Genomic DNA, 24487 nt, shown 5'->3' on the forward strand with positions numbered 1-24487 from the left:
TGTGTTTTGCTCTTCAATTCATGTGTTAGAAACCTGTACTAGTTACATATTGTTGTATAATAAATTACTACAACAATTAGAGGCATAAAACCTTAAGTTTGTTATGATCTTACAGTTTCTATAAGTCAGGAATCTGGGAGAAGATTTGCTGGGGGGCTCTGACTCAGGGTGGCTTATGAAGCTGCAATTAGGAGATCAGCTGGGACTGCAGTCATCTGAAGACTTGACTGGTGCAGAAGGAACTGCTTCCAAGATGGTGCATTTCCAAGCCTGTTGGCACTCCCTACCTATGTGGGCCTCTCCATGAGACTGTTCAAGTGTCCTCACCTCATGGGAGCTAGATTCTCCCTAACCTACCTTGAAAGTTACATATCAGTGTGACTTCTGTATTTTCTTGTTTATATAGACCAATCCTGATATAATTTTGGAGAAGGAATACCAGAGCATGAACACCAAGAGGCAAGATCACTGGGGTCAGCTTGGAGACTAGTGACCACAAACAGAATTGTGTTCTGGCATCAGCAACTAGAGTTGAAGACAAAATACATCCAGGAGAGGCTGTGTCATTTGAGTTTTTCTTGAACATTCCCTAATCTTTGAGCTATGTATTAGTTACCATTTCAGGCAATGCTAAAAAAATTTTGGACATAGGAGCCAGAAATGTCAGTTCAAATTCTAGTCTTTGACTCAATCTCTGGAAGAGGTTTGATCTAAAACCGACTCTCTTAGTTTTTCTTTAAAATGGAGGAAGTAATACACATTTGTCTATTCTTAATAGATTGTAGGCAAGATAAAGCCTTAAAATACAGCACCACACATACAAGAGCTAAACAAATGCCACTTTCTTTTCTCCTTCTCCCCAAGGTACTCTAAAGCAAAATTTCCCAACCATTGCACTTTGAAATGCCACTTTTCACCTTGCCATCCTTCTAAAACTCCTTGATCTGTTGCTTTTGGCTGACAGTGGCCTCCTCCAGTGTGCCAAACAAGTATTAACTTTTAATATATTTATCATCATGAAAAACTTTGGGAAGCTCTTCTCTGAAAGATTCCTTTAAAATAGCCATTAGAGAAAAACACCTAATAAGATATTCAGAATCTAATTATAATGACTAGTCCCTTAGTGAATTGTTTCAACATAGGCATGAGAATGTATTTAGCATCTTAAAACATTTTTCCCTAAAAGCAAAGATTCAAATCTAGATAAGAATATCCAAGGGATGGAGGTGGGAATCCGAAGTTTTCACAAGATTCCTAAAATTCTTGAGTCTAGGAAACTGCTTCTGTTTAGTTGCTAAGTCATATCTGACTCTTTTGTGACTCCTTGGAGTGTAGGCCATTAGCTTCTCTGCCCTTTGGATTTCCCAGACAAGAACACTGGAATGGCTTGCCATCTAGGAAACACTACATCTGGTGAATTCACCTCTGGAAAGTGTAATGTGGAGAGCTGGCATAGAGGGGTTGGGTACTTAAAGAGAAGTGCTGAAATTTTCTTACTTAGGAATTCTAGCATGGTCACTGATTTAGTGTTTCCATGTCTGTGTGTGTATGTGTGTGTGTGTGTGTGTAAACAGGGGGAGTGGGGCAGCTAACACTCTGTGGATGCTGTATTTACCATCCATTAATTGCAACTCATGTGTAGGATGATGACTTCTGATGTTTAAGACATTTTACTATGTAATGACCTCCCCACCCCTGCTTAGCTACTCTCATGTGATAAATTGGGCAAAATAAGTCTCCTCTCCCACTCTGCCTTTGATAGTATTACTCTCACTGTAACTCAAATGGGCTTCCCAGGTGGCACTAGTGGTAAAGCACCTGCCTGCTAATACAGGAGAATAACAGATATGGGTTTGATCCCTGGGACTGGAAGATCCTCTGGAGGATGGTATGGCAACCGATTTTAGTATCCTTGTCTGTAGAATCCCATGGACAGAGGATCCTGGGAGGCCATGGTCCATAGAGTCATAAAGAGTTAGACACAACTGAAGCGACTTAGCAAGTACACTTAACTCATACCTACCATGGCTGGGAATGAAATGTGAATGAAATTGCCTAGTTTAGCATGATGGATAAAAAGATCTCTAAGTCTAAATTCAGTGAAAAAAGCAAGAAAAAAGCAACATGTATAAGTTTGTTGTTGTTCAGTTGCCAAGTCATGTCTGACTCTTTGTGACCTCATGGACTGCAGCACGCCAGGCCTCCCTGTCCCTCACCATCTCCCGGAGGTTTCCCAAGTTCACATCCATTGAATCGGTGATGCTATCCAACTATCTCATCCTCTGTCGCCCCCTTCTCCTCCTGCCTTCAATCTTTCCCAGCACCAGGATGTTTTCCAAGTAGTTAGCTCTTTGCATCAGGTGGCCAAAGTATTAGAGCTTCAGCTTCAGCATCAGTCCTTCCAATGAACATTCAGGACTGATTTTCTTTAGGATTGATTGGTTTGATCTCCTTGCTGTCCAAGGGACTCTCAAGAGTCTTTCGTCCAGCACCATAGTTTGAAAGCATCAATTCTTCGGTGCCCAGCTTTCTTTATGGTCAAACTCTCACATCCATACATGACTACTGGAAATACAGTAGCCTTGACTAGATGGACCTTTGTTGGCAAAATGATGTCTTTGCTTTCTAATACACTGTCTAGGGAATCTTCTTTCTCTAGACTCCAGTGGCCCTTCTTGGTGACTATTTAAAAAGAAGTATCTTTTTATTGTGTTGGCAACTTTAATTGATGTGTGTTGTTTTGCTGTTGTTTTGTCACTAAGTTGTGTCTGACTCTTTTGTCAGACCCCATGGACTGTAGCCCGCCAGGCTCCTCCGTCCGTGGAATTCTCCAGGCAAGAACACTGGAGTGGGTTGCCATTTCCTTCTCCAGGGCATCTTCCCGATCCAGGAATTGAATCTGCGTCTCCTACATTGGCAGGCGGATTCTTTACCACTGAGCCACCAGGGAAGCTTGCAGATTAGCAATATATATTTATAGACACAGTTAATATTTAAGACCCAAAATCTTGTGACCTTAACTATTTGAAACAAACTCTTCTTAGCCTTGTTTATTCTATTACTTTGTTAGACAAATACTTTGTTCATTATCTCAAGCTAAACTTAAACCCAAGTCAAGTCAAATTATTTCAAATTCAGATAAAATGAGTACATAGTAATGAAACTTAAGTATATTTGTAAATAAAATGAGAGCTAACTGCTCTCAACGAGAGATGGGAAATAAGAGTAAAGAGAGGAGGGGAAATGGGAATAAAATAGAAATCCAAATTATCTTCTCTTGAAGAAAAAAAAATAGATGTCACAGCTTTCTTGAATCTGGTAATCTAATCTGGACACTTATCTCTTCTGGAAGTGTATTTTGGCTTCTTTCCTCACTGTGTCCTCATCTCCCTCAGCCCCACCCCCTGTAACTCCCAGAAATGTATAGTTCAGTTAGAAAGGCAGCAGTTTCTGCCCTCTGGTAGAATGGAGACCTGCGTTCCCCACATCTCCGTAAAAGTGCCAGTAGAAGTTTAGATTGTCTCAAATGTAGAAATTTATTTCCCACCATGACACTAGGAAACATTTCAGGTTTCTGAATTCTTAAAGATTCTGCTGCCTGAAAATTCTACTCCAAAGTCTACTTTGCTATGACTCATTGTTAGGCAGGCAACAGAGTTATTCAAGACAAATACTGCTGGTTTTGAACTGAGACTATTATTTTGAGAAAGCTCACTGTCTCTATGGAGCAATGTTTCTGATCAAAATGTTACCTCAAGAGCCCCAGAAGTTAAATAACTTTATTGGAGAAGAAAAAGATTCATTAACAGTTTTGTCACATATGTCTAGATAAATGATTTCTTCTGAGTGATAAAACAAGAAAATCATTACCATATGCTGTTTACTAAAACTCATTCTAATTTGAGAGTTAATACTGCAGCTGGTAGATTTTTGCATCTGTTTCAGTTATCTTTTACTGCATCACACCCCCTGCCCCCAAATTTAGTGACTTAAAATAGCAGTTCATTGTTACCATAGATGGTTCTGTAGATTGCCTGGACTCTGCTGAACTTGGAATTCTTGCTTGGAGCCTCTCATATAGTTGCATTCAGATGGTGGCAGAACTAGAGTAATCTGAAGCCTTGAGTGGGTTAGACGTCTAAGATGGCTTCTTGATTCACATATTTGGCTCCTTAGCTAGAATGGCTGGAAGAGCTAGAAGGTGGTCTCTCTCTTTCTGTTAACACATGACCTCTTCATATGGCTAGTTTGGGATTCCTCACAGTATTACAGTCTCATTACAGTTAGAATTTTTACATGGTGGTTGTTTCTCCCAGAGTAAAAGTTCAAGAGACTCTTGCAGAAGCCACAAAGCTTTTGATAACAAAGCTTTGGAAGTCATATGGCATCATTTATTTTATTCAATTAGTAGAAAGATAGGGGCGTCCCCTGTGTTGCAATGGTAAAGAATCTCACTGCCAATGCAGGAGATGTGGGTTAGATCCCTGGGTTGGAATGATACCCTGGTGGAGGAAATGGTAACCCACTCCAGTATTCTTGCCTAGAAATTTCCATGGACAGAGGAGCCTGGCAGGCTATAGTCCGTGGGGTTGCAAAGAGTCAAATACAACGGAGCAACTTAGCATGCAAGTCATACACAGGTACCAACCAATAGCACTCCCAACAGCCAAAGCAAAAATGATTTGAGCAATAAAACAAATACATAATATTGGATTATCACCGAAGTATAAGATAGGGATCCAGTGGATCCATACTGATAGAAATAAATGATTAAATTAATAAATAAATGTGAGAGAAGAGACAAATCTCCCTTGAAGAAGAACTCCCGATAATGTATGTGTGTAGATGTTTCACTGCAAGAAGGGAAAGCATGAATCCTTGATTTGTTCATTCTGACTTCCTTCCAAATAGCACAGAATAGAACAGGGTAAAGAAAGAGTATCTCACCCTTATGATCAAGGTCAGTATCAACAATGATAATTCATGTTAACAATATTTATCCTTGATATGTTGTGATAAAAATGGCACTTCTGTGCTCTTCCTTCCAAAAGCCATGAAAATGAAAGTGTTAGTAGTCAGTCATGTCCAACTCTGTGCAACCCCACGGGCTGTCCAGGCAATAATACAGGAGTGAGTTGCCATTCCTTTCTCCAGGGGATCTTCTTGATCCAAGGATTGAACCTGCGTCTCTTACGTTTGCTGCATTGGCAGGTGGGTTCTTTACCACGAGTATCGCCAAAACCCATAACCCCAGTCTAATTATGAGAAAAACATCAGATAAGTTTCAATAGAAGGAAATCCCACAAAATAATTGATTTATATTCCTCAAAACTGTCAAGGTCATCAAAAACAAATTTTGAAAAACTGTTACAACCAAGATGAACCAAAGGAAATAATGACAAGTAAATGTAATGTGGTATTCTGGATTAGACCCTGGAGCAGAAAAACATGTTAGGTGGAAACTGAGGAACTCTGACCTGCCTCTTGAGAAACCTGTATGCAGGTTAGGAAGCAACAGTTAGAACTGGACATGGAACAACAGACTGGTGCCAAATAGGAAAAGGAGTACGTCAAGGCTGTATATTGTCACCCTGCTTATTTAACTTATATGCAGAATACATCATGAGAAACACTGGGCTGGATGAAGCACAAGCTGGAATCAAGATTGCCAGGAGAAATATTAATAACCTCAGATATGCAGATGACACCACCCTTATGGCAGAAAGTGAAGAAGAACTAAAGAGTCTCCTGATGAAAGTGAAAGAGGAGAGTGAAAAAGTTGGCTTAAACCTTAACATTCAGAAAACTAAGATCATGGCATCTGGTCCCATCACTTCATAGCAAATAGATAGGGAGACAATGGAAACAGAGAGACTTTATTTTGGGGGGCTCCAAAATCCCTGCAAATGGTGATTGCAGCCATGAAATTAAAAGACACTTACTCCTTGGAAGGAAAATTATGACCAACCTAGACAGCATATTAAAAAGCAGAGACATTACTTTGTCAACAAAGGTCCGTCTAGTCAAGGCTATGGTTATTCCAGTGGTCATGTATGGATGTGAGAATTGGACTATAAAGAAAGCTGAGCAGTGAAGAATTGATGTTTTTGAACTGTGGTGTTGGAGAAGACTCTTGAGAGTCCCTTGGACTTCAAGGAGATCCAACCAGTCCATCCTAAAGGAAATCAGTCCTGGGTGTTCATTGGAAGGACTGATGTTGAAGCTGAAACTCCGGTATTTTTGGCCACCTGATGCGAAGAACTGACTCGTTTGAAGAGACCCTGATGTTGGGAAAGATTGAAGGCAGGAGGAGAAGGGGACGACAGAGGATGAGACGGTTGGATGTTATCACGGATTCGATGGACATGAGTTTGAGCAAGCTCCGGGATTTGATGATGGACAGGGAGGCCTGGAGCACTGCAGCTCATGGGGTCACAAAGAGTCGGACATGACTGAGCGACTGAACTGAACTGAACTGAAGGAACCCTGGATAAAGTACTATGGACTTGAGTTAATAATAATGAGTTAACAAGTTTTCATTAATTATAACAAATATACCATGCAAATATAAGATGTTATTATTAATAGGAGAAATTCAGTGAGGGGGAATGTGAGAATTGTGTGCACTGTGGCCTTATTTTTCCGATAGATCTAAAACTTTTCTTAAAAATTGTTGTTGTTGCCATTCAGTCACCAAGTCATGTCCAATTCTTTGTAACTGCATGGACTGCAGCATACCAGGCCCCTCTGTCCTCCACTATCTCCCAGAATTTGCTCAAATTCATGTCCATTGAGTTGGTGATGTTATCCAACTATCTCACTCTCTTTTGCCCCTTTATCTCCTTCCCTTAATCTTTCCCAGGATCAGGATCTTTTCCAATGAGTTGGCTCTTCGCATCAGGTGTCCAAAGTATTGGAGCTTCAGCTTCAGCATCAGCCCTTCTAGTGAATATTCAGGGTTGATTTCCTTTAGGATTGACTGGTTTGATCTCCGTGCAGTCCGAGGGACTCTCAAGAGTATTCTCTAGTGCCACAATTTGAAAACATCAATTCTTTGGCTCTCAGTCTTCTTTATGGTCTAACTTTCACATCTGTACATGACTGCTGGAAAAATCATAGCTTTGACTATACAGACCTTTGTTGCCAAAGTGATGTCAGTGCTTTTTAATATGCTATCTAGGTTTGTCATAGCTTTTCTTCCAAGGAGCAAGTGTCTTTTAATTTCATGACTGCAGTCATCACTGGTAATGATTTTGGAGCCCACGAAAATAAAATGTTACTTCTACTTTTTCCCTTTTTATTTGCCTTGAAGTGATGGGACTGGATGCTGTGAACTTAGTTTTTTGAACGTTGAGTTTTAAGCCAGCTTTTTCTACTCTCCTCTCTCACCGTCATCAAGAAGCTCTTTAATCCCCCTTCATTATCTGCCATTAGAGTGGTATCATTTGCCTGTCTAAGATTGTTGATATTTTTCATGGCAGTTAACTCCAGCTTGTGATTCATCCAGCCCAGCATTTCACATGAAGTGCTCTGCATATAAGTTAAATAAGCAGGGTGACAATATACAATGGTCTGTTTATAAAAAAGCTAGCCGGTGGCCCCAGATTTGAAGGGAGGGGACTATAAAAGGTGTGAAAACAGGAGGTGTGGTTCACTGGCACTGGCATTCGTTTCACTGATTTTCTTCTGAGGACCCACCTCTCTACATCTAATTTCAGTTCATGTGGCTGAAGCCTCACTCTGGTGCTAAAGGTCGAGCCAGTGACTGTGGCCTAAGGCAACCAGTGAGTTTTATCTTCCTCACCAGAATCTCCTTACTGTGCTTAATCGCTCAGTTGTATCTGACTCTTTGAGACCCCATGGACTGTAGCCCACCAGGCTTCTCTGTCCATGGGATTCTCCAGGCAACAATACTGGAGTGGGTTTCTAGTTCCTTCTCCAAAAGGAATATTCCCAACCTAGGGATTGAGCCTGGGTCTCCCACATTGCAGGCAGATTCTTTACTGACTGAGTCACTGGGGAAGCCCAGTGTTCTATGAATCCACTTTAATATAAAATAGCTTTTAAAGAATAAGCCGATACTAATGTTTTAATTGTAATAGGACAATTTTGCTTGCAAGTAAGAAAATCTAACTAAAATAGTTTTTCTTTATCCAACAGGTCTGGAGGCAGGGTAGCTCCTGGCTTAGTGCTATAATGATTGACTCAGTGTTTTTTCATCTTTCAACCAGCTTCCTCCATGGTCAGGAGATGGCTGCAGCAGTTCCAGCTAACACAATCTCACACACGTGTCCAGGTAAGAAAAGAGTACATCTTCCTTGTGTGTCTTGGAAGACTTTAGTAAGAAAGCTTGTCAGAAGAAGCACCTTTCCACTGTTCCAGCCTGTACAGACTTCTCTTCAAGTCTCATTGGCCAGAACAGGGTCACAAGGGAAATAAAGTACCAGATTTGTTTGGGTGACCTAAGAGTCACCTCTGGGGTCTGGGGTTGGAGCACTTGCCCATGTAGATGAGCACAGTTAGTTGTTGGGATGGAAGAAGAGCAGAATGGGTGCCGAGCAAGCAAACAAAAACCTGCTACACTGACAAGCACCATTTCAAATAATCAGAAAAAATGATTCAATTGATGAAGACATAATACTAAAATATTATGCAGTAGTTAGAGGGAATAAGTGCAACGTATGTAAGTCTTAAAAGCATAGTATTCTTGAAAACAGTGGGAAAGAGAACACAATCTATTGAATAATACAGTTATTTATGTTGCTTAAAAATAAATGAACACTGGAGCTTTGACCTGCTGCTATAAGGAGTGTAAGCTGGTACAACCATTTGGGAAAACTTTTGGACAGAATCTATTAAAGCTAAACAAAAGCATGCCTTACTTCCCAATAAATTCATCTTCTAGGTATATATACATGCATGCTTATGTGCTCCAGACATGTCTGAGAGTTTTCAGAGCAACACCATTCATAATAGTCCCAAACTAGAAACCAGTCACCCAAGTGTCCATCAGCTAGAAGAATAGGTAAATAAATGATGGTGTAGTTCCATGCTGGAAGACTAACTGAATACAGTATTCACTGGAATACTATACAGTCATGAGAATGAATAAATGACTGCTTCATGTTGCAACTAATGAAAGAAGTCTGTTATAATAGAGTACTAACTATATGATTCTAATTACATAGATTTTTAAAATAGACAAAATTAATCTATAATGATAGGAGTCAAGATAGTGGCTTTGGGGAACGTCAGAGTTATTGGGACGGACTTCTGGTAAACTTCATATTTCATTTCTTAATAGGGCTGGTAGTTTCATGGATTTTATTGTGAAAATTCACTGAACTGTATATTTATGATGCTCATTTTCTGTTAATATATGCATGTTATATTTAAAATTTTTTCTTTAAAAAACTACATGCATGCAAAGTCAGTTCAGTTCAGTTCAGTTCAGCCACTCAGTCGTGTCCGACTCTTTGTGACCCCATGAATCGCAGCACGCCAGGCCACCCTGTCCATCACCAACTCCCGGAGTTTACCCAAACTCATGCCCATCGAGTCGGTGATGCCATCCAGCCATCTCATCCTCTGTCGCCCCCTTCTCCTCCTGCCCCCAATCCCTCCCAGCATCAGGTTCTTTTCCAATGAGTCAACTCTTTGCATGAGGTGACCAATGTACTGGAGTTTCAGCTTCAACATCAGTCCTTCCAACGAACACCCAGGACTGATCTCCTCTAGGATGGACTGGTTGGATCTCCTTGCAGTCCAAGGGACTCTCAAGAGTCTTCTCCAACACCACAGTTCAAAATCATCAATTTTTCTGCACTCAGCTTTCTTCACAGTCCAACTCTCACATCCATACATGACCACTGGGAAAACCATAGCCTTGACCAGACGGACCTTTGTTGGCAAAGTAATGTCTCTGCTTTTTAATATGCTATCTAGGTTGGTCATAACTTTCCTTCCAAGGAGTAAGCGTCTTTTAATTTCATGGCTGCAATCACCATCTGCAGTGATTTTGGAGCCCAAAAAAATAAAGTCTGACACTGTTTCCACTGTCTCCCCATCTATTTCCCATGAGGTGATGGGACCAGATGCCGTGATCTTAGTTTTCTGAATGTTGAGATTTAAGCCAACTTTTTCATTCTCCTCTTTCACTTTCATCAAGAGGCTTTTTAGTTCTTCTTCACTTTCTGCCATAAGGGTGCTGGTGTCATCTGCATATCTGAGGTTATTAATATTTCTCCTGGCAATCTTGATTCCAGCTTGTGCTTCTTCCAGCCCAGCGTTTCTCATGATGCATGCAAAGTAGCATTTATTTAATGAGTAAATGGGGATACAAAGAAAACTCAGTCCCTACCTTCATGATGCTTAATTCTAATAATAAAAGTAATAATAGCAGCAGCAAATAATACTTAAATAGTGTAGATTGTGTTCCAGGTCAGATTGTAAGCATATAAAATAGATACTATTATCATCCCCATTTTAGAGCTTAGGAAATTGAGACATAGGGCTGCCTACTGAAGATCACACTGTCAGTGGTAGAGTGAGAATGCAAGCCTTGTAACCCTGTCTCTACAGTCTGGCTTTCAACCAGGATGCCCTACTGCCACTCATGCTAGTAAAGGAGAAAGCCAAAAACAATGATGGGTACAAAAATATCTCAGTTCAGTTCAGTTCAGTTCAGTTCAGTCACTCAGTCGTCTCTGACTCTTTGCGACCCCATGAACTGCAGCACGCCAGGCCTCCCTGTCCATCACCAACTCCTGGAGCTTGCTCAAACTCATGTCCGTTGAGTTGGTGATGCCATCCAACCTTCTCATCCCCTGTCATCCCCTTCTCCTCCCGCCTCCAATCTTTCCTAGCATCAAATGAGGTCTTTTCAAATGAGTCAGCCCTTCTCGGGTGGCAATAACTGCAACTGAGTGAAAGCAAAGCACAGAGGTGGAAGGTGATAAGAAGGAATTGCTATTTAGAACAGGAGGGCTAGGGAAATTTTTCCCCCTCATGCTTGTCAAAAATAAAGCGATGTTTGGATGAAGACATGAAGGCAATGAGTGAGTCAAATGGACATGTGAGCAACGAGAGTGTCAGGCAGAAAAAAAACATCAAGACCAGATGCCCTGAGGCATGCACAGTAAGTTCAAGAACTGGCTAGGAGGCCAGAGTGGCTAAAGTCGGATGAGACAGGGGAGAGGAAAAGATAAAGCCAGAGCCAGCAGACACCAGATCGTGGGTTCCTTTTGGGCCAATGTTTGTATTTATAAGGGGAAGCATAGCCAATCATTTACATAGTAAACATGTTAGAGTCAGTGTGTACCTTTGGGAGAGGAGTGGCTGAAGGAATCTTGACCAAAAGAAATAGATACAAGGGAGGGACATAGCACCAGTCTATTAGACCAGAGTATCATGAGTATTATTAACTCAATTCTACACCTGAGTCGTAGGGCAGAGGTGTAGGTTGTTGTAGCTTTTAACCAGAAAGAACTCTATATTCCATCTCTGCATCACCATAAATTATCCAAAAATTAAAATGCTGGCACCAAACCTCTACTTCAGAGAAGAGAGATATGCCCTCGGTGTGTTAAGACTTTTCCATTTCTGATGATTCATTCCCATACAGGCGGCAATATTTATAATGGCCAATACTGCCTTTGGCCAGCAATGTGCAAAATACCACTTTTTCCTTTTGACAAAGCATCTTACCAAAAGAGTAATAAGACATAGTTTCTACAAACATATTAACATTAATCTTTTCAAAACTATATGATTTAGTGGCTTAATTTTTTCCTGGAAATGTCAGGTATATTGATAAACTACATGAATTGATGCCTAAAACATTGTGATTTCTTCAAAACAAACATCCTGCATGCACACCAGTAAACCCCAAGAAGGATCAAGACTCATTATTTATATTTAAACTTAAATAGGTTATTTTTGTCCAGAAAAAAAGTTTATACTTTTATTGGTAATATGAAAGATCTTGCTTTAGGTTAGAGAGATTTTTAATTAGGCATATTATTGCAAATTCTGCCTCCCTCTTTATTTTGGAGATCTCAAAACCCAGAAGAGTATCTTTTAAAAAAGGACAATTGTCCTGTAACTATTCTGATGAAATAATACTTAAAAACATTGCATCCTGGGAGTTCAAAAGTTGAAGTTTTGACTTTTTCAAGGACTTCCAAAGAAAAAAGGGTAGTCAAATCACACATCTTCTGTGATTTGACTCTCAAATGAGCTTCTAGATTTCTTAGCTATATTAAAATCTAATTGTAAAAGGGGTGGGGACTCTGCATGTTAATTTATAATATGTTTATTAATCTGTTCACTATTTATTGAATGTCTCCTGAATATCAAACAGTGTGCTAAGTACCTGGGTATATTGATGAGGGAAAACAGACACAGGGCTGCCTTCATAGTGCTAAAGGCTAGTAGGACAGCAGACGTTAGTTACACAAGCACATATAAAACTGCAAGTGAGACGCGCACCGTGCAGAGGAAGCTCATGATGCAATGAAAGCCTGTACAGAGGACTCTGAACTAGTCAGGGTGGTTAGGGAAGGCTGCTCTGCAGACATGATGGTTACCTTCTGATCTGAAGGGAGAGCGTAGGAATTTTAACCTGGAGATGGAGGAAAGGAAGAGAGGGAAAAACAGAGGGAAAACCCTAGTGATTAGAGGGAACAGAACTGAAAGTCAGTTCTGGAATTCTTAATTAGAGAAAGGGAGAGTATAGAAGGTTATATTCATTCATTCATTTAATTAAAATGTATAAAGTAACTGCTGTGTGCCACATCTTGTTCTATAGGTTGGAAATATTGAAGAGCTTTTAGCTTGTCATATAAAGAAAGACAAGACATTAAAAAGTAATCATGCAGGGATGGAGGCGAAGTGGTGACGTGATCATATTTGTGTTTTGCAAAGTAAACTAGCTCCAAAATGGAGAATGCATGAGAAGAGGCCAGAGAGTATTCTAAGAGGCTCTCCCAGAACCCCAGGGTAGCTTGCATGAGGAAAATGGTGCTGGAGATGACCGGCATCATTGGGTGTGGACAGTTTCGAAACATAGTTTAGGAAGCAAAATAGTGCATTGTGATAGACTGAGGCAGGCAGAAAGGGAAATGTCAAGGATATGTCTGCGGGTTCTACTGGTATAGCTAGATGGGTTGCATAAGATAGTGGCAATAACAATGATCAGCATTACTAACCTCTCTGATCTGAGTTTTGGGATGGTGAGGGGCTGTGGGTGAAAATTACTGAGGTGCAGTCTTTAGTCAAAGTGGAGTCCTCTCTCCAACTCACCATCAGTGACCAACAGCAATTGCCTCAAATTTCCACTTTCTTTTTTTCTGGATGGAGTAAATATGTTCTAAGTATGTTAGGACTTCACTGGTGATCCATATGAATAGTGGAATCTCGCATGAGCTGCGCTGCTTTGGCCATGCAGTGTTGCCAAGAGTCGTTTTCTCTTTAGACACAGCATCTTCTAAAAAGAGCAGTAAGATATGATCTCCCAAAAGCAAAGAAAGTATCCAATGGAGAGGTAAAGCAAGGAGTGGAGAAGAACCCCCCCTCCCCCCGATTCTCAGTTGGGAGCCAGGTCAGCTCAAAGCCCAGAGCGTGGAGACATGGTCTGTACAGCAGGAGCCTAGGTCGGGGCATGTGGCAGGAGATGAGCCAGAAGTGCAGGCGGAAGTGGCATCCTAGGAGACCCTCTGCACTTTACTGAGGTTTGACTTTACCCAAAGGGCAGTGGGGAGACTTTGAAAAGGTTAGGAAAATGTCAGGAGTACGATTAGATTTGCATTTTAGAAAGATGACTTAATAATAATTTAAGCTGTCCTTATTTTATCAACTTTTTTCTGATCGGGTGTTATTTTCACAATAAAAATGATTTTTAAGAAAGGAGAGCTGATTTTTGTCTGCTATATAGACTAGATTAGACTCGGAATGTGAGACAAGATAGAAAGAAGCCTGTTAGAAAGCTCTTGCAACAGGAGGTTGCTAAAGTGGAGCAGAGGCTGTGAACTCTGGAGCCAGGAAGACTTGCATTTGGATAGACCCTGCCTCTGCCACTTCTCCACTGTGTGAGCTTGGGCGGTTGGTTTTCTTCTCTGGGTCTCAGTTTTTTTCATCTGTAAAAATATTGGTAACAGTACATCTGTACCTTATTTTCCATTTTGCGAATTATGTATATTAAGTTCTCAGTATCTAGTATTCTCTGTAAACATAGTTCTTATTTTAATGATGAAAAGAGTCTGAATGAAGGCAGAAGCAATGGGAATGGAGACGGGGAGGAGAGATGACAATGGTGTTAGGGAGGTTGATTGTATAAGCCTCAGGGACTGATTGAATGAATGATGGGGAACTGCCATTATACTTCCCAGGGATCCCACTTGGGTAGAATTAGGCAAATGGTGATTCCAGTCTCTTTGAAAGAGAAATCAGGAGGGCCAGGTTATTGGTTTTGGTGGGAGTAGGTTGGGAATGAGGGGGATTATGAGCTCAGTGTGAGCCTTGGTACACTTGAGATGCCCTGACGACAGTTGGCTGTGTGGGTTTATTCCTCTATGAGGAGGTGGGGCTTCAGAATGGATATTAGGGAGGTGGAACTTTCTAAGGAAGATACGCTCAGAGTGATGAGTAGAAGGCCAAGGTTAGGGTCATAGGGAGCATGAGCATTTTAAGAGGATAGCAGCAGAACAGGAAGCAGAAAATAGGTGGATGAGAAAAGGCAAAATAGTCAGAGATATGAAGAGGAGGAGCAAGAATTATAAGTCAAAAGAGAAGAAAATTTCAGGAGGAAGGGAGTGGTTAATATTGCCAACTGCCGCAAATAGGTCAGCTAAGGTTTTCATGGAAAGGAAAAAAAAAAAGCATTTGATTTAGCAACTAGGGGGTGGAGTGTGAGGGTGGTGTTCCAGCTTTGCCAGAGCCCCTTGAGTAGAGTGTTAGGGTTGGAATCCAGATTGCAGTCTGTGGAAGAATAGACAGGAGGTAAGAAGTCGATCTGGGCTGGAATTGTCTTTTTGTGAGGAGAAAGAGAAAAATAGGGATGGTACAATTTTGTTGGTTGGTTTTAAGAATGAATACTGGGGTGTGCGGAGAAGTAGCTACGCTAGGGAGAGAAAGAATAAGGGTGATTCTGCACTATGTGGGAGGGGTGGACTTTGCCGGCACAGGTGAAGGAATTAGCCAGAAACCAGAAAAGGGAGATCACTTCCTCTGGAATGAGAGGAGAGCTGGCATGGCCGGATACAGATAAAAATAGATAAACGCGTGGGCTGGAGAGGTGTGAGATGTTGAGGAAGTTCATGCTGATGATCTCAGTAGTCTTTGTGAAGAGAATGGCATTGGCCACAGGGCAAAAAAGGGTAGGATCTTGGTTCTACTGAGCTGTTTGTGGGGCCATGAGCAGTTGGTTGCTCAGCGGTAAAGAATTAGCCTGCAATAGAGGAAATGCATGGAGAAGGAAATGGTAACCTACTCCAGTAATCTTGCCTGGAAAATCCCATGGACGGAGGAGCCTGGTGGGCTGCAGTCCATGGGGTCGAGAAGGGTCAGCCAGGACTGAGCGACTTCACTGTCACTTTTCACTTTCATACATTGGAGAAGGAAATGGCAACCCACTCCAGTGTTCTTGCCTGGGGAATCCCAGGGACGGGGAAGCTTGGTGGGCTACTGTCTGTGGGGTCGCACAGAGTCAGACATGACTGAAGCGACTTAGCAGCAGCAGCAGCAGCAGGGGAGATGCAGGAGATGTAGGTTCAATTCCTGGGTTAGAAAGATCCCTTGAAATAGGAAATGGCAACCCAGTCCAGTATTTTTGCCAGGAGAATCCCATGGACCGAGGAGCCTGGCAGGCTAGTCTCTTGGGGTCTGAAATAGTCAGATGGGACTGAGCAACCGAGCATAAACACTCTCCTGTCCGGCTCTGGCTCTGCGGGGCTCCACAGGCACCGTTGAGTGGCCCTGCAGTTCCTGCTGCCTGGGTGTCCTCTGCCAATGGTCCTCATCGCCGCCTTGCGGAAAGGGGTTTCAGAAACAAAGGGGCTGAGCGGGGATGGGAGCGCAAGGCTGAGTGCATACGAGAGCTGACTGGGAGGCAAGGTGGATGGATGCTCCTGGATCCAGAGAATGCGGTCCATGGTGGAGTGTGGTGAGGACTGGGGACTGTGTGTTTAGGAATTTGAGGCCATGGTTTTAGCAAAACACATGCCCTAAAGAATTAACACCTGAACAGAAGGGTATAGGATGGGGGGCCTGTGGTTATCTACATGGCTGGTTTTAGTTAGATGGTCCCTAGCTGGTGGTCCTATTTTTCTCTTTCCTGAGTGGAGGCAGCAACTTTAAAAAAAACCTAATTAAAAAGAAATGATTTCTGTAATTTGAGGTCTTTGAACAATGGTAAGAGCAGAAAAGATTGTCTCAAATACTGATGAGACCAAAGCAGTACTTACACAGGCATTACAAACAGCTTGCACTGTATTCTAAATTAAATTAAAAAAAAATCATTACATGACAATGCATTGGTTATTCTCTCTTATTTCCCTGAAAGTGAAGTCGCTCAGTCGGGTCCAACTCTTTGAGACCCTACGGACTATAGCCCACCAGGCTCCTCTGTCCATGGGGGTTCTCTAGGCAAGAATACTGGAGTGGGTTGCCATTTCCTTCTCCAGGGGATCTTCCCAACCCAGGGATTGAACCCAGGACACCCACATTCCAGGCAGACTCTTTACCCTCTGAGCCACCAGGGAAGCCCCTTTCTTTCAGGGAAAGAAAGCTCTTCTTTCTCTAAATTGCTTTAAATCTTTTATGTCATATCTTAGTGAGAGGAACTAAAATGGGTTACATGTAGCTACTGAAACTGGATTTTTTTATTCAGGCTACTGTGTGTGTATGTGTGTGTTTACCCATCAAGGAGTCCATTTGTGCATTGTTTGGGCACTCAATGGCAAATATTAGTGCTAAACAAGAATATCTATTGGAGTTAATATCAGTAGCTAAAACTCTCTTTGCAGTTGACTTTTTAAAATAATAGGAATAAAGTATTGAAATCACACTGTTCAGGAATTTATCTTTCAAATAAAAATATCTTTAAAATTCTGGCAGGTGGGCAAAGTAAGCAGCCAGCCTGAGGTTGGAGGTAGCAGAATAGTTCTGGAAGGGGCCAGTTATTGCAGTAAGTGTTTGCTGCCAAGAGCTGTCTTTTAAAAGGAGTGCTTTCCCCTCTCATGAGTTCCCTCCCTTGAACTGCTCTGGTTGCAGGAGGGAGTGGGGAGAGAAATTAAACCTTTTAGGGGAGCCCATCAGTGATTCTTGTGGGTGATGGGGTTAGTGTGATGGCAGTTACATTTCCTGCCAGAAGTCGACTCGGTGCTATAAGATATCAGGAAGAGGGTGCATAGTACCTCTGTTCTCAGCAGCCCAAAATGGAAACACGAAAATGCCGATGATAGGAGAATAGATAAATACATCATGATTAATACTCACAATGGAATAATTACTTGCCATGAAAGAAAGTACAGATAGATACGACACTCGGATGAATCTGTCACAAAATGTTGGTGAAAAAAGAAAATCCCAAAAAACTATTTCTAGTACAATACTACTTTTGTAACATTTAAAAACAAGCAAAGGACTAAATAAACAGAAAGCTCAGGATAGTGTTTACCCCTGAAGTGGTGAGGGTGGAGGACACATGGAGGATGGCATGGGGAGAGCACGCACATAGAAATTAGTTGTTGTTAGTATCACTGCGTTACATGGTGTATGCGTGTTTATACATTATCTAAAATAAATAAAAGAAAGAGAAACATGAGTGGATTGATGGAGGAAGTGCATCAGAAACCAAAGAATTGTATGTATCCAGCAGAATGTCATTGTGGGCAGCAAGTATGACCATAACTTGGGCCCTGCTGACAAGCCCAGCCCTTCTCACTGGCGAACAAGACTAAAGAGCCTCTGCCCACAGGGCTTTACCTTCTAGTATGAAGATAGTCTGCAAACAAAGAATTTGAGAAAGTAATAAGTTCTTTGAGAGAAAAGTAAAACCAAAAGCATAATAATATCTCTTTGTGTATGTGCGGTATATGCGGGTATGTGTGGGTATATCTCTAGGCTAGGCGCCCAGAAATGGATTAGTTGGATGGAAAGAGTCTGTACATTTAAATTTTTGATAAGTACTGCCAAATTGCGCTCCAAAAAAGGTTGTACTAATTTATATTTCTACAACCTTCTTTTCCCACATTCTTGCCAACACTGGTGATTATCAGTGATTATTAGTCTTTTGGTTTAGCCAACTGGCAAAATATGGCATCTTATTTTTGCTTCAAACAACCAATTTTTAGATGAGCTTTTGGCAGGAGAGTCATTAGTGAATTGAAGACTCTGCATATTCTTTTCCATTATTGGTGAAATAATGGCCATATTTGTCAGTCAGTTCAGTCAGTTGCTCAGTTGTGTCCGACTCTTTACGACCCCATGGACTGCAGCACGCCAGGTTTCCTTGTCCATCACCAATTCCTGAAGCCTACTCAAACTCATGTCCATTGAGTTGGGGATGCCATCCAACCATCTCACCTTTCCCAGCATCAGGGTCTTTTCAAATGGGTCAGCTCTTTGCATCAGGTGGCCAAAGTATTGGAGTTTCAGCTTCAGCATCAGTTCTTCCATAAATATTCAGGACTGATTTCCTTTAGGATGGACTGGTTGGACCTCCTTGCTGTCCAAGGGCTGTAGTTGTATTTGCCTAAAATTTTTTGGGGAACAGTTATGCCCTGTGTTTAGAGCTATTACTCTCTAATCCATTTGGTCAGAAGTAGTTCTTGCCTGGAGAATCCCAGAGACAGAGGAGCCTGGTGGGCTGCTGTCTCTGGGGTTGCACAGAGTTGGACACGACTAAAGTGACTTAGCAGCAGCAGCAGCAGTGTTTCCCTAAAACACTTGGAGGGATGGAAGGGGAGAGAAGAGAGATTTATTCAATGCTTTTATGTGGCATTTTTCTGTGGCATTAATGCTTTTAGGTACTTTCACATGTTCTCTCTTTTACTTTCTGCTTCATGGCAGCCCTTTGAGGAATTTGGGAGACTCAGAATTGAAGACTTGCCTTAGTCATGGAGTTAGGAAGTGTTTCAGCTAGCTCTCACTTCATTGCACATACTCCCCACTCCACCCCACCCCCTTAAACCTTACAGAAGGTAGCATTATTTTAAGGATTTAGTCTTTTAATGGTTCTATTCCAATTGTTTCCAACCTTGGCTATATATTGAAATCTCCTGGGGAACCTGAAAGAATATTCACACCTGTGTTTTACTCCCAAAGATTCTGATGTAATTCATCTGAGGTGTACCCTGGATATTACAATTAAAAAAAAAAAATTACTGTTCAGCCAAGGTTGAAAGCCATTGGTCTAATTCTATGATCTCTTTTTAGATTTGTATTCTTTACCTATAATGCAATTTTGTGATACTCTTGTGCCACCTTATCTCCTAAAAGTTTTTCAAGTTTTTTTTTTTTTTGGCTTGAGACTTTTGGAAAAATTCCATAATAGGCTTTGGAATAACTGCAGATATCCTGTTGTGAGATGGGTAGAAAGACTGCATTACTAAATTGGGGTTGGGAATTGCTGAACAAATTATTTCTCAGGTCTTTATTTTGCAGTTTTTAAAAATCAGCAAACCAACTGCAGCATGACATAAGCAGTCTCATCTTGAAGAAGAGTATCAGCAAAATATTAGTATCACAACTTTTCCATGAATACATTTTCATCTGTTACTGAAGATAAAATAGCACAGAACAGAGCTCAAGAAAGGAAATATGTCAACTACAATAAATGAAATCTCATTCAAATATTATTCAGTTTTACTGGGAATATTTACCCACTGCCCTATGAAAGTAACTGCTGCTGCTAAGTCACTTCAGTCATGTCCAACTCTGTGCGACCTCATGGACAGTAGCCCACCAGGCTCCCCTGTCCATGGGATTCTCTAGGCAAGAATACAGGCGTGGGTTGCCATTTCCTTCTCCATATGAAAGTAAAATACCTACTGATTGTCTACCCCATATATAATGAGCTTAGAAGTAAAATCATTTCTCCCATCTGTGACATCAAGATGCTCCCCCCACCTATAGTACATCTTTAGAAAAACTAGACATAATTATGGGAGAAGGCAATGGCACACCACTCCAGTACTCTTGCCTGGAAAATCCCATGGACAGAGGAGCCTGGTAGGTTGCAGCCCATGGGGTCGCTGAGAGTCAGACACGACTGAGTGACTTCACTTTCACTTTTCACTGTCATGCGTTGGAGAAGGAAATGGCAACCCACTCCAGTGTTCTTGCCTGGAGTATCCCAGGGACGGGAGAGCCTGGTGGGCTGCCGTCTATGGGGTTGGACAGAGTCGGACACGACTGAAGTGACTTAGCAGCAGCAGCAGCAGCAGCAGACATATTATTTTGGCAGCTTAAATGGGAATAGTCATGCTTCTTACCTATTCAGTTGTTGTGGTTTATTCTTAATATACGTTGATCTTTGATACTGATTTTCTTGGTGATGTGAGCTACAGTTATAGGAGGACTGTGTGGAAACTTTAGCAGAGACCTTGTTTTTTTCCTTTCCAAAGCACTTATTATGGTTGTTGCTGTTAATATATTAACTGTTAATATATTAATATATGCTGTTAATAGGTTTTTTCATGTAACTCTGATTTCTGCATGTCTTGTGATTTTTTTTTCCTTCTCCTCTGGTCTTCTTTTCTATAAGTCTCACTCATTATGGCCTTGTCTTGAGATCAACTTTGCAAAGAACACACACCAGGAAAAGGGACCCAGCATGGTAGCATAGGCCAAGCCAGACTTGGTGGACTTTACTTTTAGTTCCACATCAGTGATTTCCTACAGAACTTTAAGCTATGCTATGTCATAATTTCCTATATCTATAAAATGGAAATAACAGTTCCTGAGAAGTAAATAAGAGACTGTATGTGAAAGCACTTTATGAGATAGTTCAGTACTATTTATTTTTAAATAGTCCACTTTCCTTCTAGTATCTGTAAAATAAGCTGTTCTTGAAGCTGCTCTCTGGTGTGTGATGAGTGTGTAACATTGGAATTAAAAGACCTGGTGTGAATCAGGGCAAGTCATTTAGTCTCAGCCTTAGTTTCTGTCTTTAAGATGAGAACAGTAGATAGATGCTGTCTCAGGTGGTAGATGGATTAAATACTATCATCAGGATGAAAGTACTTTGTCAGGGGCAAAGCACTTCACAAGCATCAGCTAATTCCTCGTTTAAATTTGGGTGCATGACCCATCCTTCAAGTCATGTATCTTCTTCCTCTGCACCACGGCCCAGAATCTCAGTGCTACCTCCAGAATTCCCATCTCTCTCCCACCTCTGCTGCTTCACTAGGTCCTTGCATCAGGGCACCTCTACCTCTCGCCCTTTCCTTCTTTGACCTTTGTTACTCCCATCCCTCTCCCACGTTATATTGGCTTTTTCATTCCCTAGATTTCCCTTTCTTCATTACAAAATTACACTTCTTTTAATATAGATTAAGATTACACTTACTTTTTGACAGCTGATTTACTGCTGCTTGTGGCTAGTGTTTTAGATGACTAATCTGTTGATTATCCCAAAATAAACGCTACTAAATTGTGTTGTTCTTTCAGAGTGTATACTGTATTTTAGCAGTGACCAGAGTACCAGAACCCACAGTGTTGACAAATATAAATATTTCAGATCTGTGCTAGATCTGACTACATGTTTAGGAATGTGCCTTTTTGTTACCATCCAAGGTACTCCTTATAGTCAGCACTCTAACTAGAGTGCTGCTCCGAGATGGAAAAAAAAATCCAGCACCCCTCCTCCCCCCGCCTTTTTTTGGCCTCACTGAGCCGCTTGTGGAATCTTAGTTCCCCAACTAGGGATCAAACCCAGGTCTTAGGCAGTGAAAGTGCAGAGTCCTAACCACTGGATCTCCAGGGAATTGCCTTTTTTTCCTTTTTTGGATTCAGATGAAAAGTTATTTAATAATATCTTGATTATATTTTAAATAATTTTAACATCATATAATAATATATATTTTAATTCTTTTGTTGAACTTTGATTCAAATGGATGATAAACTTTTAAAATATACAAATCCCCTGAAACACATGTGTACCATAACATACCAATCCTTAAAAAAATGTTCCAGTCAGTTCTGTTCCTGTCTTAATAGTATTTGTATTTTACAATGTTTCCACCACCCCCAGAGTTTCCCAATGTCTCCTTTTTTGAAAAAAGTCATCATTTTTAGGTGGATTTTTTTTTAGCACAGAGTTCCTAAAGTCAGCTGACTTCCCCTAGTCATGTATACCTAACGCAGAGCAATTGGTTTTTGAAACTTATCTGTGAACTCACAGGAAAAGGTAAAAATGAGTAAAAACCAAGCCAAACACTCTGATTACTCTAGAGATTTTTCTTCTTGGGAGTTCTTTATCTTTTGCTTTCTTCTAGGTGTTTTACTAAGTCATAAATTTTAACAACAAATAAATCTTCTACAACTACTTTGTATAGCCACATAAACACACACACAAATTTGCTTCTAGATAACTAATAACTTTTAAGTCATTCTTGATAAAAGCAATGCCTCCTTCCCTTGGGCTGTGAGACTGCTTGGGCTGAAAGAGATTGAGCGCTTATTTAGCCCCGACTCTCATATTTATTACCAGAAGGGGAACTGGGCTCTAAGGAGGTGACAGTTTAATTGAGTTCATGTGATGACTTGCTTTATTGGGGAGTTCTCAAGAAAGAGCATGGATAGGCGTATCTGTATAAGAGATAAAAACATCTGAGTTGTATTGGTTTGCTCATGAGCTGTTGGCCATTTCATCTTTCAGATGTTATTTAGCCATTCTTCCGTTCTCTTGGTAAGGGGAATAACAGAAGCAGGCTTCCTGCCCTGTGGCTGAGCTTGGAAGTTATAGATAGGTAGGTATATAGATAAATAGCTGGTTAGATAGATGTTCAAGGAGGAGTGAAGGAGAGTTAGCCTCTTTTTTTGAAATTTACTTCTCTGGCCTTGTATGGTCTTTGTTAATTCCTGACCTTAGAAAAATGAGATTTAAGGGTATGTCTGGGGAGGAGGACCCCAGCATCCCTTAGAGGCCCCTTGGCTGAGGCACTTTCAGGGCAGGGCCATTCCGCCTCTGTTGTTGAACAGCTCTAATTGTTTGAAAATTTTTCATTATATTGTGTTGAAATAGTCCCTGTAATTTCTACCCACAAATCCTAGTCCTTCCTGGAAAAACTCAGACCCAATATATTCAGTTGACTTCCTTCCTCCTCATGGAGGCCTCTTGTCTCTGGAGGGACCACTCCCACACCCTTCAGCTTTTCCCCATAGGGCATTATTTTCAGACCTCTGATTGCTATTCTTAGGGCTCAGTCTGGTTTTGAATTGTGTCTTTTAAAATGTGAGGTTGAGAACTGAGTATCTCTCCAGATGTGGTTGTCTCTCCATTATGGAATGTATGGCAGAACCATAACATCTGCTAGCAACTACATTTCTATTAATAGAGACTAAATGCATTTGCTTTCTTGGTAGTTTCCTTTGTACTCTTGACACATATTAGGCTTGGAAACAATGAACTCCCTTGGATATTTTCTGCATGAAATGTTATCATATCAGTTCGTTCTAGTCTATGTTTGTGACGTTAATCTATGTTAGAGGTTATATTATGGTTTCATTGGAGCAAGAACATCTCAATTCTTGACCTTGTCCTTGATTTACATTATTTGTGTACTTTCTTTGTAGTAAAAGAATAGTTTTCAGTATTTTGAAGGGAGGGGTGCTTATTTTTCTTTGTGATACCTAGCAAAGGAAGCATTGTTACTTGACCTTAACATTAAAAAAAAAAAAAAAAAAAAGGTGTGTATGTATAGTATAGGGTTTATACTACATAGTGAAAACTATGGTGTGTTACCCAGACTTCCCCTTTAGAACCAAGTAACTAGTAACTGGGAAAGGGTCCTCTCTGGACGTTGCCCTCAGGCAAAGGTTTATCTCACATAAATCATGCCACCTTCCCAGGGGCTGCCTACATGCAGTGACTGATCAGGCAGGAGAATAAAGACTCAGTTTCTTTGCTTTGGGGAAGAGCCATCCCAGAGATTCCCAGTTTGACAGCTGAATCCTTTATTGTGAAGGTACTGAAATTCAACCCTTCCTCTGTTCACACCTACCTCTTTGACTTACTCAAAGGTGTGGGTCCCAAATATACTGCAATAGACAGCCCTGTTGTGTGGTCTTACTTAGTTGTGGACTGTAGCAGGCACTCATATGCCTTATTTTTTTAAAATTCTTTTATTTAATTTAACCCTGAGAGGTAGCTACATGTCATTCCCAAGTTACGTAGGACAAACTGACGCAAGAGAAAGTGAGGTGTGTTGTTGCATTCGTACAAGTATTAGCATTGACATTCGGATTGGCGGTTCATCATTCTGCC

General features: G+C 41.1%; 1 long non-coding RNA gene across 1 annotated transcript in view; it reads left to right on the forward strand.

The window, feature by feature from the left end:
- Positions 1-24487, forward strand: part of LOC133062698 (uncharacterized) — a 340159-nt gene that overhangs the window by 86035 nt on the left and 229637 nt on the right. The window contains exon 3 of the long non-coding RNA XR_009694238.1: positions 8232-8296. This is a non-coding gene — a long non-coding RNA (uncharacterized LOC133062698). The remainder of the gene's footprint in view (positions 1-8231; positions 8297-24487) is intronic.

Source organism: Dama dama, chromosome 9 (genome assembly GCF_033118175.1).
Source record: "Dama dama isolate Ldn47 chromosome 9, ASM3311817v1, whole genome shotgun sequence".
NCBI lineage: Eukaryota > Metazoa > Chordata > Mammalia > Artiodactyla > Cervidae > Dama > Dama dama.